Below are 15,301 nucleotides of genomic sequence, written 5' to 3'. Positions count from 1 at the left end.
GTTTTCTAAAGGCTATTCTACTTCCTGAGCCGCAGCCTGCTGGTTTGCTAATACATATTGTGTACAGGTAGCCTGCCTGGCATTTGCAAGAATGAGGAATGTGTGAGTAATTCCACGTTCTCAGTGTGGAAAATGCCAGGCTATTGTGCAGTGTACATGACAGTAAAACTCATTTTTTGTTCAGCTTCCTCAGACATTGCAGCAGCATAAGTCATAATTAGTAATTAATAAAGACAAGAAAAAAGCTAAGGATAAACAAAAAAGACTGTAGGCCAATAATAATAAGGGAATAAGAAATGGGGAGGGAGAATTAACATAATATACAACAACAGCAACAGAAATGTATACACAATAAGATAATAGACACCATTTTTATCCATTGTCTTTGCGCTTGGATACAAAGTACTGCTGCTGTTGTTTGTGGGACAGACTGCCGTTTCATGTCACAGTAAACAGATTTAAACACTTGGCATAGGAACTTTCCTGGCTCAAACAAGGCTTGCTTAACATTAGCATGAACTGTTCATGGTAATACTATACTTATTTAGACCATAAGAGATCCGCAGTAGCAGTGTACAGAGCAAACCCATGTCCCTCCTGCCAACCTTACACAGACACATGAAATTGTATTTATATACTGTACTGTAGTTCTTGAGGGGTCCCCAGTAAAACAAGGAACAGTTCAGCCAATTGAGCCATATTTTGCACTTGAAAATAGCTGAGCTTATTGATCAATCTAGATCTATTTCTATTTGCCAAATCTTCTATAGGGACCCTGGCTGCGTCAATTTGGGGGTCCATGGCATGAGAAATGTCTGAGAACCACTTTTGTAGGTGTGTTATCATTCTATGACATTATTGTTCTGTTGAAAACAAGCTATGAGTGCTGTGGTGAGTGCACTCTGTATTCAACACACACACACACGCACGCACGCACGGCACGCACGCACGCACGCACGCACGCACGCACGCACGCACGCACGCGCGCGCGCGCATGTTCTCTGACGTGTGGAAAAACCTGGTGACGCATGCAAGGTTAACCACATACAGGTATTTCCCGATAATGCAAACTGGCCAGTGGCCATGGAGTCATAAAAAATCTCGCTAACCCCCTCTGACTCCAGAGGATGCAATGACATCACAGCTCCACACGAGGTCCAGCTGACAGGGGCCACCAGTTGGTACAGCTACAGCAGTGGTTCTCAACCTGTGGGTCATGGCCCCCAGGGGGGTGCCCGAATTATTTTGGGGGGTCCCCAGATGAATAACTTAATCAGCAACACTATTTTCTCACTCAACCGTAAACAAACCACGTTTAAGTGTATAGCACATTTCTAAAGTGACAATTTAAGGACTTTTTAATACCTCTGAAACGACAAATTAAACAAATTTACCAACAAATATTGTTGGCAGAAATTGTGAAAATAGCAGATCTACATGCTCACAATGCCTTGCAACGCGAGCAGGTAGATCTGCTAGCATGTAGATCTGCTATTTTCACAAACCGTGATATACAAAATGTAATGCCTTAACTCTTAGTGCTCGTCAGGGTGGGTGGGGGGTCCCCAGTTAAAATATGATTATTTTGGGGGTCCTGTCCTGATAAGGTTGAGAACCACTGAGCTACAGTACTGCATCCACCATCAGCATGACAGCAAGAATGGCATGGCCAGAGTTGCTGCTTAATCCCCTCATCGCCATGCCTCTCAAATGTCTGGAAACATGGAGTTGTGGTCGGCTTGAGTGAAGGACGATTAGTTACTGTTTGGGAATGCAGCCTATGGAAGTGATCTTGGAGTCGGGCATTACTGAGACCTCAACCTATGAGGGTCAGTGGTGGTGAAAGCACTCACATTTTGGACTCGCGTAAAAGCAGAAATTCCACAGTGTCAATATTCAAAAGAAATAAATCACTTAAAGGACAACTTGGTTTTTTTACAACAAGGGTTCATATTTTAGATTGTAATTAGAGAAAAGAAAAGATGAGTGTTAAAATGTTTTCATTTACTGCTTTCTATTGTTTTAGCGATTTTAGTATTTCGATTTCAGTGGGTGGGGGTATGCATACAAGTGGCTAAATAAGCCGGGAATTTCTTTGTTACTATTTACACTAGCCCCCATAAGTCACATCTGCCCATGAAAGATTGCGGTGCATCTTGGGAATGGGCTTATTGCGTCTAAAAATACATATTTAGCCACTTGCATGCATGCCCCAACAAAGACAAGAGCAGTACAGTACCAATAAAGAGAAGGTGCATCAATAGAGGGGGCGAATAATATATAAGTATACTGTATATACATAAAGTGTCTTGCAAAAGAGACCATAGCAGTCAATGCTAGTTAGTGCAAACAAGTATCTCACTGTCATTGTTAAATAAAGCAAAAATACTCAGAAACTACCAACACAACCTAATAGTGCAATGTAAAAAATCAGTGCGAAAAAAGAAGAAACTAGGAAGCGTGTCACCGCAAGACGCACATGAGCACTCTTCCTGTAAATGAAAACATTTAAAAGAGAAAACCAGTGATTCCCAACCTGAGGGCCAGGGCCCACTAGTGGGTCGTGAGGATATTGCTTAGGGAATAAGTTGGCCCCCAAATAATTTGCAAAATACTAAGATGTTATTGATAATACCAGTAAGACACCGCTCCATCTGTCTTGGCCATATGGATTCTGTTGTCTGACATCATACATACAATCCCTTTCATGCCCATATATGGAGATTCCTTTTATGCCCATAAATGGAGATACCTCGTGTAAAAAAAAGACATATTTTCACCCAATTTCTTTTGTTTTCAGGCCTGTACACCTGTGATGTGACAATACATTAAAAAAACAAAACAAAGGCCAGTAGGTTACCATAATCAGCTCTATAAAAGTGGGGGATAGGCCTACCACCATACAACAAACAGCTAATTAGGACAAACGACACAGCTCACTTCAAAGCTGATCAAACCTGAACTAAGCTGCCAAAATGTATTAAGCAGTGCTTTTTTTTTTATATTAGACAACTCAAATACAGACTGCAGAGGCCTCTTCAGCTTTCCTCTGTCAATTGAGATGCCACAATAGTGGAATTATGTCTCGAAAGAAGAAAAGAAAAAAAGAAAAAATAGACATATAACAACTCTGACATAATTATTGCTGCTGACAATGAAGTATTATTATTAGCGACCTCGACCACTTACAGTATTCCCTGTACGTTACTGTCCATTTTTCAACAAGAGGCTTTCCCAGAGGTCTACTTGATGGTCACTTGGGTGAGCTTTGTGTTTACCCGGGCATGGCAGACTGGTGACAAAGTGCCAGCTGCGCCCAGACATGCCACCCCTGGGAACCTCATGTCAGTGTGTGAAGATGCCACTGCAGTACCGTACCGAACCCCGGACCCCCAACTGAAAAGAGTTTGTGCCTGGGATCCCCATAAGAAGATTTGTGACGTTGCATTCTTTTCTTTAATCATTAAAACATTTTCAGAATGTTTCAAGATTTTCCAAAATGTTACGGAAAATAGCCGAAGGATTAAATGAGGTTAAAGTGGTTAAACAGATTTTGATGCTATATTAACATATTTAGCTGGGGACCCGAGGGATATTAAAATAAAATCTGCACACCTTAGAGGTAAACTGCTCCCAGTCAAAGATTATTAACGTTTCAACAAACAGGTCTTCTTCAGTGAAGCAAGGAGACCCCCAGGACCCCACGGAATCCCCTCAAGGACCCCTGGGTTGAGTGTATACGCTGATTGTTTAACAACACTGCTATAACATGACTGTCACTATGGCCTTAAGACCGATATTGTTGCGCACCTGTGTCTCGCTCTGTGACATGCTGCAAGCTTGTAGATCTGCTATTTTAGGCGTCACACTGGCACCCAACCAAGTATAAATAAAGAATTCACTCACTCATGCTTTAGCACAGACACAAATAGAGCAAATATATTGGCTCCGTAAAATAGAAGAAAACATAGTTTTTTTCTGAATGTGAACACAGTTCCAAGTGTCTCTTTATCAGATCCACTCTGCCAAACAGGCACACCCACTTCACCTCATCAAAACGCATCTGACGGCAGCGAGAAATGGGTTTGATATGGTGTTCGGTGATTATGCAAATGTGACCCGTATATAGCGACCATGTGACTGCATATAGCCGGGAATAATGATGAGTCTCATCCAGGGAACAAGATCCTTGGCATTTCCCCTTGCTGTATACATTTACTGCTAACTGGCAAAGCCATTATATTTAATGTATACAGTGACTCTATGCTAATTAGAGTCAACCGTAAGGAGTGGGTGGAGCAGAATAAGGCTCCTGTTGTATGAATGGACTGAAAACAAAATGTAACTAGCCTTGTATGCAGTAAGAAATTGTATACATTTATCAAAAACATCATGAGACTTTAATTAAAATCATACTGTGTTAAATTTTCAATTAAATGAAGGTATTTTTTTTGATATAATCTTTCACTGGTATATTCTTCCACAAAAGAAACATTCCACATACTGTAAGTGAGTGTGTGTGTGTGTGTGTGTGCGTGCGTGCGTGCGTGCGTGCGTGCGTGCGTGCGTGCGTGCGTGCGCATGAATGCGTGCGTGTGCCTGCGTGTGCGTGTCTGTGTTTGTTCCTGGGTTTATTCAAGGAAGATCAAAGAAGGAACGGACACCAACGTCATTTTCGTCATTTCAGGCTCCATGGGACGCCGCCATGACACTTTGGCCACCCAAAATTAACATTAGCGTCTATGAGCACTTCGTCACTTCCGCCACCCAAAAGTGGCCACCCGGCGTGCCAACTTCCGGGTGTTGTCTGTTCCTTGTAGATATTCCTTGGGTTTATTATCATTGGTTTAACCTTTTTTTCTTTAGAAAAATACTATTGCAAAATTGTCTATGTTTCTCCTAAAGTTGTTTCCACTCCTGTCTAATACTATTTAAAAAGACAAATCTTTTTGTTTTCTATATTTAATAGTTATTTTAGTATTTTTTTTATATTTAAAATGAATAATGAAATAATGGAGAAAAAAAAACATGCACAAGTCACTTTAGCATACTAAAGCAGTCACTTGCCAGTGATGGGTAATCATCCAATTTCAATTCAATTCAAAGGAGCTTTATTGGCATGAGAAAACATACGTTTACATTGCCAAAGCAAGTGTCACAAATAATATAAAAACAGTTGAAAATGGGGAACATATATACATTTGGAGGGGGTACAGCATTGTGTAAACAGAGCTATGTCGCATTGTGACATTTAATATATGTACAGGGTATAAAGCTGTTGGAACAAATAACAGCATTATTTTTTCTCAAAATGCATTTAAAGGTAGCAGCTCTGTTTCATACTGTATGTGCAGTAGGTCTAGATGTCAATCCATGGTTTATAGTCCTTAGGGTGGTTGTGTTTCTAGCCTTCTACCCAGGGGGCAAACCAGCCTTTTTTTAGGAAACCTGCATTTGCCCCGACATACAAAGTTGTCCACCAGAAATATTATCTATGACCCAGTAGGATCACAACCTATATGGACAACCCGGTCAATTTGTACAACAAAGTCCAATATGGCCGCCTATTAGTTTTAATGGGGGGTGAATAGGGCACAATTTTAAACTGAGGGATATTTCCACGAAACTTCACAGGTTGATCAATGGTATACATATGAACATTTTTTGTATTGCAAGTTTCCATGAAATCCAATATGGCCGCCACAATATGGCCGCCATAATGTAAGGACCCAGAAAATAGGTTTTGCCTCTAACTTCTGAACCAGATGAGCTAGAAACGCAAACTTGGTGTCTATTTCATGGTGTCTGACCATGGGAGACTCAATGGAATAGCTAATTTTATTATTGGGTGTGTCTGGTCCTTTATTGTGCATATTTGCAAGATGGTGGACTCCCAAAATAAAGCTTTAACATAATTTCTACCATGATTGTTGACTGCTTTTGCAAATACAAGCAATATGAATCCATTTGCTAAGATTTATGGCACAGAAGGGACTTATACCTATATTATTCTTGAGTTTGCATGTTGTCAAAATGGCTGTAAACGAGATATTATATTTCCTGTCCGATTCTACTGTATGTAGTTGTAGCAATGACTTCAGATAAAATCAGAGACCAAAACAATGTATCTTAGAAATTATTTTTTAATTAAAAAAAAAAGAAAAAAAGAGAGAGATTATCTCAATGATATGAATGCAACTGCCTTTTTGGGTCTTTCACACATAGACATGCACATGCTTTCCAACAACTTCATCTTAAGGGAAATTATAATGAACACATGATTAAAACAGGCTGCATTATAATGCAAATTATTACTATTCACTATCACTGTCATGTGTACCTATCCTGCTGCATCTTGTCTCCAGTCCTTGGCAACGACACCCCAAGTAGCATGCAATTCCCTTCTTCGCACATGAACAGTTTTTCTGGCAGCCTTTGATACAGCTACATGATATTGCCTTGTCCATTGATATAGGCCAGGCTGGCTCTGTAGATGGACAGGGGACTGCCTTCCCATCACTGAGAGACCATCCATATTCAGTGAAGCAAGGGATGTCAGGCTTCGCGATGTGTGCGGTTTTATCTATTATGGCTGCAAGAGCAGCTCTTTTCAGGTGCAGGCCAAAGGCATTTTCTGTAGGTGGCAGCAGCGTCAACAAGGTTGATCGATTATTTAGGAACTTGTACACTCTCAGCTTTGCCAGGTCAAAGTCCTCCGAATGGTCAGCTTTTGATGCATATACAGCTATTGTGAGGTCTCTAGCCTGATTCTTGACATCCTCTGAGAGGGAATAAGAGGAATTTTCACCAAACTCCTGAAGTGCAGGGAGATCTAGACCCATGCTGGTCTTGAACCATGCCTTCTTTCCAGTGAAAAAGGGATAGCTGGTGGTATCTCTGCCACTCAGGCTGTGAATAAAGGGCAGGGCACGACACTGTGCGAGTCCAAGGGCTGAGACCATGTGATGGATAGGAAGATATGCATCCTGCTCTGTTTACTGTCAATATTCCAGGATGACCTCCCACTTGGGTAATGACGCCCCCTGGCGATCATTCAGAGAAACTACTTCAGCTCCCGTACTAACGTAGGTAGGAAGGGCCTGTCACTCAAACCGTAGTGACCCGCCTCCAGGCTATATAAGCCCCCGGAGGCGGAAGTAACATCCTCTTTTCACTCTCTGCGATATCACATTCAGATAAGTTGAAACTCAGCCTTTGTATTATTATTCTTCGCGCATTAGCCTAAAGCGGTGGCATTGGAGTCGCCCACCGGCGAGTGTTGAATTAACCCGTACTTAAGAATACTTATTCTTGTCCCGTCCTAAAACGACGGTTATTTCCTTCTATAACAAAGGATTATTACTGCTTGTTCAGGCCTCCGCCGAAGCAAGCGTGGCATAGCATTAGCCGTTAGCTTGTTAGCTCGTCTGCTCTTTGTTAACGTTAGCTACACTGCTTACCGCTTGTTCAGGCCCTGCCCGAATCAAGCGTGGCCTAGCCTTAGCCGTTAGCTTGTTAGCTCGTCTGCTTCTTGTTAACTCTAGTTACAGTGCTTCGCCATGGATCCTCTGGCCTTCCTGCCGAGGCAATGTCCAGGCTGTCCAGGACTCATCGACGGACAGGATCTTCACCATCTCTGTGTCGGCTGCATGGGCGTTGCACACGCCTTCTCTGCACTGAGTCCTCAGGGGAGAGCAGGACCCTTCTGTGACTTCTGCGTGGCCTACGACCACGATGTACTGGTACACCGGTTCTACCTAGCCAGGGCAGGCCTCGGGGCCTGCGCTCCACCAGGTGGGTCCACTGCTCTCAACCCCACAGCCCAGTCTTTCCTTCCCCAGGCGGCCCGCACCGTTGGTCAAGGTGCGGCGCTGCCTTCCGGAGATCCGTTTGGCAAACAGCGCGCCATTCCAAGTCAAGATGGCGCCGTGCTACATGAGACACCGCCTGCCGCGCAACCGACCGCAGCTAGCTCCACTGTCACTGGAGCTGGCGGGTCTGGTGAAGTCGCCGCTAAGAAGGCGACCAAGAAGGCTAACATCCCTCCGGTAGCCTTTTCCCCTTCGGGCGCGGTGCCCAAAAAGAAACGCTCGGATGTGACCGTCGGGGACGTTCCCCTCAACGTGAGCATCACCAAAACAGTCCAGACTTTCAGGCGAGAGTCGGACCTGAGCTCCTGTCAGAGCGAGGGTTCTGGTTCTGAATACTCTGGATACACGGCCGAGGAGGAGGAGGACTCCGTCGAGGACGATGGTTCTCGACTCACGGTCACAGTGAAAGGTAATGCCCCTGCGGCTCCAGCACGTCAACTGGACGCCGCAGGGAGCTCCCAGTCCTCCTCAGGCACCACTGCCCCTCCACCCGCCAGTCAAGCAGGTGAAGCGGGAGCAGAGGACGTCGATTCTGCAGCAGAAATGCTGGATCATCTCACGGTCTACATGAGAGCTCTTGCCAGAGTTGGAGAGGAGTTGCCACCTCCTCTCCCCTCTGAAGAGGCCGAGGATGATGACGAAATGCCCGGGCAGGAGCCTTCGGTTCCCGCCCCGTATGTCCTCTCCAGGCTGCCGCTGGTGAAAGGATTCACCAAGGCCCTCCATTCCTCATGGAAGACACACAAAGACCCCAGGAAGCTGCCTTTTTCTGTGTTGGATTTGGTTGGCGGTGCGGAGGCAGGCATGTCCACCTGCCCTAACCTGGACCACCTGTTGGCACAATCCTTTCTGGGTTCCGTCAGACCCCAGTGCAAGGATGTAGGCACGGCTAAAAACGGGCCGTTTGTCGGCCCCGTCGGCACCAACCCGCCGGGGTTCACTGTCCTGGAGGACAAGCTGCAGTCGGACAGGGCTCGTAACGCCTACCGGTCCGCTGCTCTGGCTGCTAAGGACCTTAATCTTATCCAGCTCTTGCTAGCTTCCACCAAAGACCTGGTCAAAGGTCTGCCCACGGGGGAGCACACTGCGGAGCTAAACACCCTATTCGACATCATGCTGAAGGTCAATTGGCATGCGGTCAAGTGGATGGGCAGGTCCATGGATTATAACCTCCAAGCTGAGAGAGCCCGCTGGCTCGACTATGTCGACCTCGAGCCTAAGAGGGACGTGGGCGAGAAGCCTGTGGGTCCTCGCGGTGAGATGTATAAATCCCTCATCAACATGGAGAACAGTCCCACCACCCTCATGGGCGGCGGTTTGGAGCTGCTGCAGGGCAGAGTCACGTTCTTTAAGGCTGCTAAGGACATTGTCGAGTCCACCACAGTGCCACAGGAAGAACCGCAGCAAGCTAGGAGGGCGTCCCGCTCCTCCCGCGTCAAGGAAAGGGGCCGCTCTGCTTCTTTTAAGAAGCACTCGTCTTCCTCCAGGGGAGCCTCTGCAGCCAGGGCGCCTGACAGGCCCCGCAGCAAGGTTGTGGTTCCCGAGCGCGCTCAGCCGCGCCGCCCGTCCAAGGATGGCAGGCAGCAGTCTTCCTACCGCGGTGGCCGCGGTAGGGGACAGCGCAAATGACACTCGGAAGAGGGGGATTGTGCTGGGGCGGGGGTCCGAGGTGTCTCTCGGTCCCCCTCCCCCCAAACGAGGGCGTTTTTCTGTACCCCGTGTCGGGGAAATGAAAATGTTGAATTTGATGCCTCCTGTGTCGGCAATAAATATGTTGAAAGAGCAAAGTCTGTCTCTGTCCAACTCTCTCGCACTAGCACAGACGACCCCATCGTGCATGCCTCCTGTAGTAATGATGAAGTCCTGTCAGGACTCGATAATCAATCACAGGTTTTATCAGCAACCAGTAATGTTATTGTCAAACAATTATGTGGTTCCTCAAGCGCGCGAGTGGGATATCCCTCGCGTCGACAATATGACTCCTTTATGCATGCCTCCTGTAAGAATGATGGAGTCCCGTCAGGACTCTTTAATCAGTCACAGGTTTTATCAGCAACCAGTAATGTTAACGTCAAACAATTATGTGGTTCCTCATGCGCGCGAGTGGATTTTCCCTCGCGTGAGCGATGCTATGAATTTAACCTTGAGCCAGAAATTCTGTCGGCCTACTATGAGCCCGGGTCAAGGGACAAGCATAAAGGCCTTAGAGCAGGTATTAAACGTAAAAGTTCCTCTCCTGTCAGGGGAGAATGCTTTAGTTGTGGGCGAGTCTGTTTATCAGTCGAATCGCTTTGCTCTTCCTGTTGCTCTATCGAGCGAAAACCGAACGCTTCCAGTTTCACCGGATACGGATTCGCTAGCTCCCCGCTTCCGGTCCGGCCGCAAAAAAGCTCCGCTAGTCAAGCGGTACAATCAGAAGGTGTTCCCGCCTTGCGGCCTATTGAACCCCTGCGCTCCGCATCCGGGTGTTCCGGATACGGATACGCAGGTTCCCCACTTCCGGTCCCGCCGCAAAATAGCTCCGCTAGTCAAGCGGTACAACCAGAAGGTGTTTCCGCCATGCGGCCTATTGAACCCTTGCGCTCCGCATCCGGTCGTTCCGGATACGGATACGCAGGTTCCCCACTTCCGGTCCGGCCGCCAAAAAGCTCCGCCGTCACGGAAGCACAGTGGTGGGGTTTCTCTCGCTCAAAACACGCTAGCACGCTGCGCGCGCCAGTGGAAGTTATGCAACCCGAGCCATTGGGTATTTCGAACGATAACCAGGGGTTACAGGTTACAGTTCGCAGACATACCCCCGCTTTCGAGCAGGGTTATTCATACCAGGGCGCGTGGTTTAAAAGCAAATCTTTTGAGAGAAGAGATCAGCTCCTTGCTAAGCAAGGGTGCTATAGTGGAGCTGGACAGGACCCAATCCCGCATGGGATTTTGGAGCCGTTATTTCCTGGTGCCCAAAAAGGGGGGGGGGCTACGTCCCATCCTGGACCTAAAGGCACTAAACGTGTACCTGAAGAAATACGTTTTCAGGATGCTAACTGTACCCACCATGTTACGGTCGGTCAGGCAAGGGGATTTCCACTGTTCAGTGGATCTGAAGGATGCTTATCAGCACGTCCAGATTTATCCCCCACACAGGAAATTCCTACGGTTCGCCTTCGAGGGTCGCCTGTACGAGTACACAGTACTCCCTTTCGGTCTGTCACTGAGCCCGAGGGTTTTCGTGAAAGTGACCGAAGCAGCCATCGCCCCGCTGAGACAGCAGGGCGTCAGGTTGGCGACGTACATCGACGATTGGATGATTTCAGCGAGCTCCGCCCACGAAGTGGCGCGTCACACACAAGTGGTTTTGGCTCACCTGAAGGCCTTAGGTTTCATAGTCAACCACGGCAAGAGCATGCTGACTCCAGCAAGTCGTCTTACATTCATTGGGGTCCTTCTGGACTCATCCGACATGTCGGCCCGTCTCTCAGAGGAGAGGGTGGACAGGTTTCGGGAATGTCTCGACTCCTTTCAAGTGGGCCAGGAGGTCACTTACAGGAGTTGCATGGTACTGACGGGAATGATGGCTTCCGCAGTACATCTGTTGCGTTTGGGCAGGTTTCATATGAGACCTTTTCAAAGATGGATGTTATCCCTCGGGATCCCGCCCTCCTTGAAGTACAAGAAGGTTACGGTTTCCCCTTCCTGCGCGATCGCCCTGTCTCCGTGGCTGGTGGAGGGGTTCCTCACCAGCGGAGTCTCGATTGGCGAGGTGGTTTCCCGCAAGTCGATCACGACAGACGCCAGTCTCAGTGGATGGGGAGCCACTTTCGAGGGGCGCACAGCGCAGGGGCTTTGGCCTCTGGAGATGAGGGGTCGTCACATCAACTATTTGGAGTTGATGGCTATACTCCTGGCGCTCAAGCATTTCGAGCCTTGGATTTTGCATTGTCACGTCCTGGTCAGGACAGACAATACGACGGCCATGTTTTATGTCAACAAACAGGGGGGCCTGTCGTCGTTGCCACTGGACCGTCTGGCTCGAGAATTGACGGGTTGGTGCTTGTCGCGCCTCAAGTCGATCAGGGCCTTACACGTCCCAGGTCTCCTCAACAGCGGAGCAGATCTCCTGTCCAGGGGAGGTTCTCGCTACGAGGATTGGTCTCTCCACCCCAGGGTGGCGAACCAGATTTTTCGCAAGTTCGGTCAGCCAGTGGCGGACCTGTTTGCGTCAGCGGAGAATACGAAGTGTCCGTTGTTCTTCGCGGTGAAGGGCAGTCCTCCCTTGGGGTTGGACGCCTTAGCGCACACGTGGCCGAGAGGTCTACTGTACGCGTTTCCCCCCTTCGACTTAATCCGACCCACTCTGGAGAGAGTCAGGAGGTTCGGTCTGGAGATGCTCCTGGTGGCTCCCTACAAGGGCACGTGGAGGTCGGCGATCGCCCCTCTCCTTTGCGAACCGGGTTGGCAGCTGCCTCAGTGCAGGGATCTGTTGAGTCAGGCCAGGGGGGAGATCTTCCACCAAGACCTGCAGGTCCTAGACCTGTGGGTTTGGCACGTGAAAGGTTAAACCTGCTGGCGGCTGGTTTTTCTTCTGAAGTGGTTGCTACCATTCAGAGTGCTAAGGCGCCTTCTACGAGGGCGTCTTATGATGGAAGGTGGAATGCCTTTGAGGACTGGTGTGAGTCGCGTGTTCCACCGGTGGTGGCCCATGTGGCGTCAGCCCAGGAAATTCTGGAATTTATGCAGGACCGCTTGAGAAGTGGTCTTGCATTTTCTACCCTTAGGGGGTATTTGGCGGCTATTAATGCCTGTCACCTGGGGGTGGCGGGCAAGGCACCTTCTAAAGTCCCGGAGGTCATCAAGTTCATGCAAGGAGTTGAACGTTTGAGGCCGGTGACTAGGTCTTTGTTCCCAGTTTGGGATCTGCAGGTGGTTCTAGGGGGCCTATGTCGGGCTCCCTTTGAGCCGCTTGTAGGGATGCCTTTGAAACTTTGAGTTTCAAGACGGCTCTTTTGCTGGCTTTGGCCACGGCTAAAAGAGTTGGTGACCTGCAAGCTCTCTCGGTGTCTGCGGAGTGCATGCAGTTTATGAACAATGATCTCAAGGTGTTGCTCAAGCCTCATCTTAAGTTTGTTCCTAAGAACATGGTGGTTCCTAAGGAGCCTGTTGTTCTTCTGGCTTTTCATCCTCCTCCGTTTGTCTCGGTGGAGGATGAACGGCTGAATTGCCTTTGTCCTGTCAGGGCATTGAAGGCCTACTGTGACAGGACTGCTGGTTCTAGAGCTTCTTCTCAGCTCTTCGTGGAAATGGGCAATGTTCTTGTCAGAAAGCCGGTGTCTAGACCCACTCTTTCGAGGTGGATTGTGGATGCTATTAGGCTGGCTTACTCTAGTGCGGGTGTGGAAGTGCCGGCGGCACTTAAAGCCCATAGCACTAGAGGTGTGGCTACTTCGTGGGCACTGGCAAAGGGAGTCTCCGTTCAGGAGATTTGTGTTTCGGCGAATTGGTCTTCGCCTTCTACCTTTGCAGCCTACTATCACCTGGATATCGAATCCTCTTCGCTAGCGCATTCGGTTCTGGGTGCAGCTGCCTCCTCTACGTCATAGAGGAGTCGGATCTTCCCCTCCCACAGGTGGGCATGTAGCCACCTGGGGTATTTTGGGGGGGACCCTGTGTTTTCCTTATATAGTGTGTCTTACTTATAAGGCGGACTTGTCCTTTTCATTTAGTTGAATGAGGCGGACTTCGGTCTGTCAGGGTCTCTCCTTATTTTCTCATGCCTTCACACCCAGGTCCGGTGGGCCTGGGACCTTCTGGGTGATGGGTCACGCCCGTTTGGGCTGTGCTCACCCGTATGAGGGGTGTGTGGGGGTATGAGAGTAGGTTGTGGCTTAGAGGGGAGTTTAAGAATCCCAAGTGGGAGGTCATCCTGGAATATTGACAGTAAACGGTAGGTTCCGTACGGAACCATTGTTTACTTAGATATGGAAGGATGACCTCCCACGTAATGCCCCTCTGTTTCACTGAATGTGGCAGAGAGTGGTATTAAGAGGATGTTACTTCCGCCTCCGGGGGCTTATATAGCCTGGAGGCGGGTCACTACGGTTTGAGTGACAGGCCCTTCCTACCTACGTTAGTACGGGAGCTGAAGTAGTTTCTCTGAATGATCGCCAGGGGGCGTCATTACCCAAGTGGGAGGTCATCCTTCCATATCTAAGTAAACAATGGTTCCGTACGGAACCTACCGTTCTCACCCACAGCTCTGGAAGGTCTAGGAGGTGGGTGGCAGCATGATATAGGCACATGATGATGATGTCTGTGTCATTAGCATGGATGACAACTCTGTCAACTTTGTGAGCCTGGACACTGTAGATGGTGTGTAGAATTACCACAGATTCCTCTGTGAAGAATGGTGTCAAAATGAGACACTTAAGTCTGCTCTTGGTACAACCCATCTTTACCTGAGTGGAGGATTTAAAGAAGAGACAAGGAGTGTGGTGATCAAGGAGGTGTGTTGTTGATGTCCCTGCACTAGAGTCAACACAACAGGAGGCCGACACAAGGGTAATTCTACACACCATCTACAGTGTCCAGGCTCACAAAGTTGACAGAGTTGTCATCCATGCTAATGACACAGACATCATCATCATGTGCCTATATCATGCTGCCACCCACCTCCTAGACCTTCCAGAGCTGTGGGTGAGAACAGAGCAGGATGCATATCTTCCTATCCATCACATGGTCTCAGCCCTTGGACTCGCACAGTGTCGTGCCCTGCCCTTTATTCACAGCCTGAGTGGCAGAGATACCACCAGCTATCCCTTTTTCACTGGAAAGAAGGCATGGTTCAAGACCAGCATGGGTCTAGATCTCCCTGCACTTCAGGAGTTTGGTGAAAATTCCTCTTATTCCCTCTCAGAGGATGTCAAGAATCAGGCTAGAGACCTCACAATAGCTGTATATGCATCAAAAGCTGACCATTCGGAGGACTTTGAACTGGCAAAGCTGAGAGTGTACAAGTTCTTAAATAATCGATCAACCTTGTTGACGCTGCTGCCACCTACAGAAAATGCCTTTGGCCTGCACCTGAAAAGAGCTGCTCTTGCAGCCATAATAGATAAAACCGCACACATCGCGAAGCCTGACATCCCTTGCTTCACTGAATATGGATGGTCTCTCAGTGATGGGAAGGCAGTCCCCTGTCCATCTACAGAGCCAGCCTGGCCTATATCAATGGACAAGGCAATATCATGTAGCTGTATCAAAGGCTGCCAGAAAAACTGTTCATGTGCGAAGAGTTGCCAAGGACTGGAGACAAGATGCAGCAGGATAGGTACACATGACAGTGATAGTGAATAGCAATAATTTGCATTATAATGCAGCCTGTTTTAATCATGTGTTCATTATAATTTCCCTTAAGCTGAAGTTGTTGGAAAGCATGTGCATGT

This window comes from Nannobrachium achirus, assembly GCF_963921795.1.
Source record: "Nannobrachium achirus genome assembly, chromosome: 23".
In the NCBI taxonomy this organism is placed as follows: Eukaryota; Metazoa; Chordata; class Actinopteri; order Myctophiformes; family Myctophidae; genus Nannobrachium; species Nannobrachium achirus.
This window is presented reverse-complemented; position numbering follows the sequence as displayed.